We start from the raw sequence: 5,533 nt of genomic DNA, 5'->3' as shown, positions 1-5,533 counted from the left end.
TGCAGACCCAGAGGCTAGGGAGGGAGCAGGGGTGAGGGAGAACACCAGTGCAGAGACTGATTGGGAGAAATCAGGCCACAACTTTATTAGCTACAGCCAAAGGAGCATTGACACAGCATGGGAACAGATCCAGTATTGGGTGACCCACTTGCAACCTGATGTAACCTCAGCCCACCTGCTGGGGGGGAACTGAGAAATGGCAATCCCCAGGGCCTGTGTAGGCATAAGTCACTCCTGTGTAGTTCCTTTGCCACCCGAGCTGGGCATGGCACTCAGTGGCTCCACCCCCAAGACACCCTGAGGGAGCGCCTGAATGCTTGCAGGCATAGCCCCCTCGACATATGGTTCCATCCCATTGCCCAATCCACCACTAGAGCTAGGCAAACCGCCCAGATCCTGCCAAAGCTCCTATGACTGCATCCAACAAAGCAAACCACTACAAACCTCATGTAGCCAAATATCCACACCCCACTCAGAGAGGTGGATGCCATCAGCCCTAAAGAGAGCAGCCTGTCAGAATGAAATGCCCGGGTGCTGTATCAGGAGACCACCCAGAGGTTGGGTGATGTGCCATGCCACACTGCTGACCTTCCACCTGGCCAGGTCCAGTCTGTCTGGTGACATGGCCCCACACCATTTATGATGCTCCAACAGATCCAAACATAGTAGCTGAATATCTGGGAGGTTGAAGATGAGGGTCTACAAGTCTGCAGCCATCGAGATGGCAAGGTCAACCCCTTTCCAACCTAGGAGATCATTCTTGCCGAGCTGAATGATGATGGTGTTGGAGGGGGAGGGAGAAAAATTTGGCATGAAATGGTAGGCAGCAGTGGTATGGGGCATAATGCCATAGAGTCCACCTTCCAAAGCAGCCATTTTCTCCAGGTGAACTGATCTCTTTCACCGGGAGATCAGTTGAAATCCCACGAGATCTCCGGTCACCACCTGGAGATTGGCAACCCTAGCAAGAAAGCTTGGGATGGGGGCCTTTGGCAAGCGTCACAGTTATGATCAAATTTGCATTTGGTATGAAAACACTTGCCCTGATTATACTCCCTGCAGACTGGTTGGGAAGCATCACACCTAAGGTCGGTCTTGGCTCCGGTGGTGTCTGCCCTGGCCTTAATGTGGGGCCCAACAATTAGCAGCCAGAGCTTATCATTAATGACGTCCCATCTGGCCATTTCACTGTGCAATGCGAGCTTCATAAATGCCTCTTCATATTCAATGGTCATGTTATCACCAGCTAAAGACCAGGACCGAAGCACGTTCCCTAAATGATTAGATAAATGCCACCCACAATCTGGGTAGGCAGATTGCACAACACTCATGCATACTGTGTACCCCGTTAGCCAATTCTGAAAGGAGTGCTACACCTTGCCTTTTGAAGTGCCCTTCTTCTCAAGGCAAGGGCCATCTGCCCTCCTGCTCCTGTGCAAATTAATATTACAATTCGGTACAGTTTTCTTCATAAATCAATAATATTAGCCACAGTCCCACAGAGCAAGCGAAATAATATGTTTTACAAGATAACCTGGTATTTGGAATAGTGTTGCCTCAGTAGAAAAAGTGTGACTGACAGGGAACATAATAAAGGTCCGTAATATCACGAAAGATATGGAATTCAGTTGACAGAAATTATTCTATCTGCCTCAAAACACCACAGTTTGGAAAGAATCCAGTGAAATTGAACTGCAGATGGTTCATATGAAACAAATGCTCTTCATATAGGACACAATTGCTGTATGAAATTATCTACCAGAAGCAATGAAGGCCACTTGCATAAGTAGCTTTGGCAACAGGTTTAGACTGGCAAAATCAGACTGGAAAACAAGAATGGCCCTGGCACTACTAGCCAGCTCCGCAGAGGTCAGTCAGTTCAGTAGCACAAACAATGGGCCTTAGCCCACCCATTCCTCCCTCCTGAATGACAGCAGTGATGGAAAACACAGTGGGTGAACTGATACCAGTTCACTAAGTGGCCCCAAGGTGCTGGCTGGGGCTTGGCTCTGTTTGTTCCTGGCCACCATTGGCCTTCTAGGGCAATGACCCGCAAAGAAATTATTCTGTAAATTATATGGCCAGTCCACCTCTGTAGGTAAGTACTCCTTAAACCTTTAATCCACTGCATCTCCTACAAGTACATAATATTTTCATAAAATGACCCCCTCCCCCCAGGCTTGGCAACCCTAACTGTGCCTGATAGCCATCAGCTTCCTTCATGGTAGTTTTAATTCCTAATGATGGTGTGTTGCCATTTTACAGTCTCGGGGGGGGGGGGGTTTTACCCTCAAAATTGGATGAAAAGTATACTCTTCTGGGCCCTAACCTGGATAGCCCAGGCAAGCCCAATCTCTTCAGATCTCGGAAGCTAAGCAGGGTCAACTCTGGCAAGTATTTGGATGGGAGACCTCCTTGAAATACCAGAGGCAGCAGGCGGGGGCAGGTTTTATTCAGCCACCTCTCTAAATATCCTCCAGGCCCCAGGTAGGGTCACCAGAGGTCATCATGACTTCCAGGTAAACACACACTCACAATCACTAGAGGTCGCCATGACTTCCAGGTACACACACCATCACACATGTACATATGAAAAATACAAAAGAAGAAGAAGAAGAAGAAAAGAGGATGCTCTGCTGGCTATCATAAGGAAGGCTGCCCAAACTCCCAAATGCCCCCTATTTCCCTCAAAAGTTCTGAATGTCCTCCCCACCCAAGATTTATAGAAGATAAATAATAGAGTGGAGTTAGCTTCATCATGCTCCTGGTGGGCACTGGGATAATTGCCATTGGGAAAGAATTCTGGACTGGTGGCATAGCTTTGGTCTAACTCAGTAAGGTAATTCATATGTTCATTTTTTGCTGAAGCTGATCCATAATACCCAGGTTCAAGGCTGCAATGGTTCATCCCATAAAGCCAATGGGACTTCACCAGAAATAACTGTGGTATGGATTACAGTAATACATTTTGTTCTGTGACCCTCACTGTATTAAATAAAGACATCAATTAAAAGGTATTGCTTGGCCTGCCTAGAGTAAGGTTTTTTAAAACAATGTAATTACATTCAGGCATCTAGTTTTCCGCTACAGGAAGCTCCAGAGAATCCTTCTCAAACAAACAGCAAAACGAGCCTGAAATAGCAAGTAATGTTAAAGCATTTTTTAAAAATGCAGTTGCAGGTTTAATGCATGAATTCAAGACTTCTGTTGCAGATATGAAAATTGTTTTCTTCTTTGAAGAGTTTAGCATGGTTTTTTTTTCATAATTCATACAACTTAGTCAAGGCAAAGAGTTACTTAAATGGGTGGCTAAGCAATCAGCTATTAAGAATTGTGGAGTGACTCCTAGAATCTAATTCAGACATGCCTAAGGGAGCTTTAAAAAACTTTTTTCCCTGTGCCATATTCCACAGTGGTTCTAAAACTTCCTTTGGTTTCAATCGATTAATCATACAGAATGTGTGGTCTATTGTTTGAGAAATGCAAGTCCACCTGTCCCCTCAGAGAAGGGGCTCAAGTATATATGCTAAAATTTCTGCACCTCAATGGAATTTTCTTCTATTACTCATAGCCTCTTATGGGTTGTGGAGGACTGAATCTGGCAAGTATGAGACTTCTCCTTTCCAAAGGTTGATGAGATTTATTTGAAACACCGGCATCCCATTTTTCCAGTGCAATGCTCTTAAGATGGCTTCTACCTAAAATAAAATAGTGAAAAAGCAATAGGAATCATCGTATATTCAGTCAATTGTGGCCTCCATCTGTGAATACTCAAGTCCACAGACTGGGACTACAGAGACAGAACACCAGTTTTTCTCCAGACTTGGAAAAATCTGAAAAATTTGAAAACATGAAGGGGGTATAACCCCCCCCCCCCAACAAAGGAACAAGTTGTTTGTATTTAAACAGACAATGTAAATTTACCAGCCAAAGGGAGGAGGACCTAGGTAAGCCCACATGCTGGTGAGCCAGGAGAAGCCGTGAGAGCACCCCCAGCCAATGAGACGGCATTGCAGGTGGGTGTGGAGGAGTCACTCCCACCCCTCTTCAGCCAGCCAGGTTGGTAATAGGACTGGGGAAGGAAGCCAGGAGCTATTGCCCCCTGTCAAGCATCAGAGCGAAGGATGGGGGAGAAGGATGGGCAGGCAGCTGGGGAAGGAGCAGGCGTCACCACTGCTGCTCCCCACAGGCACCATTTAAGCTGGCGGTAAGGAGAAAGGAGCTGCTAATGTTGTCCCCTGTCACCAGAAGCCGATGAATGTGTGAGCAAAGCTCCTTCACACCCACCCATCTCCATCAGTCGGACTCTCCAAACATTCCCATCAGCTCCTGATCACCAGGAAAGAGGCAACAGTGCTGGAGTTGGGTAGGTGGGTGAGGAGGCTCCTTCTCACACGCTTGCCTGACTCCGGCACTGTTGCCTCACTCTCAGCAGTCACCTGCTGAGGGCAAAGTTCAGGAAGTGCAACACAATCCACAACATTTTGTTGTTAGCCCCCGCTTGTAAAATATAAAATCAGGTCAATCCACTCCCCTTAAAAAAAAAAAAAGCATTAAAACCAGCTCGACTTCAAAAAGAAGCCAGGAGAAGATTAAAAATTCTAAGGATGGTAAGAGAGAGCAAAGTGAAGTTCAACAACTAGGCAGAGAGCAAAATAATCAATGAACTGGGGACAAGAATCGCTGAGCAATGGAAACAAAGAAACAAAAACTTAACAAAAAGCCTGGTTAAAAAAGAAAGGGGTTAGAGCGGGGGTGTCAAACTCATGTGTTATGAGGGTCAGATCTGACATAAATGAGACCTTGTTTGGCCAGGCCATGTGTAATGCCAGGTAGCAGAGATATAAATGTTGTAAAGGACACAAACAAAGTTAAAGATTTGTTTTAACTTTAAATAGAACATGCTTACATTAGCACTCTTGCAATATTTTGTTTATTTAACAGTCTCTGATAACTGACACCTCTTGCTCCGAATTATTGCATCAAAATGTATGTGCTGTAGTAATCTTGAATATGCAGTTCAGGTGTGTATCTGTAAGCTGCAAACATACTTTTGATTTATTGACATTCATTACAGAAATCTCATGCTCAGTGTTTTGAGCCTAGTACCCAGGGGAAAACATGAAATGGCTGGGAACTGTGAGCTTTGTACATAAATTGCTTTGTGCAATTGTCATGAACATGAGTAGGCATCCTGACACAGACTGAGGGCTATGTGTTTGTCTACAAAACTATAGTCTTCCACAGAGAAATAACGACAACTCCTATGAGGCAGTACAAGAATAGAGAGACAACAATGTATAGTGGTCAGTATCAGCCTACTATCTGGGAAGTCTAGGTTCAAAATCCCCAGCCTACAATGAAAATGCCTTGAATAAAACTTTGTTGGTCTTAAAGCTGCTTTGTATTTCTCCTGTGTGATTGAGGCAGCTGAGCAAAACAAGGCAGGAGGAAGGGGAGGAGCCTTAGCCTATGAAGGTGAAGATAGGCTTGCCTTTGTCTCCTGTGTGATTGAGGCAGCCTGGCCAGGAAA

This window comes from Gekko japonicus, unplaced genomic scaffold (genome assembly GCF_001447785.1).
Source record: "Gekko japonicus isolate JY-2015 unplaced genomic scaffold, Gekko_japonicus_V1.1 scaffold1754, whole genome shotgun sequence".
In the NCBI taxonomy this organism is placed as follows: Eukaryota; Metazoa; Chordata; class Lepidosauria; order Squamata; family Gekkonidae; genus Gekko; species Gekko japonicus.
Note: the sequence above shows the minus strand (reverse complement) of the source record.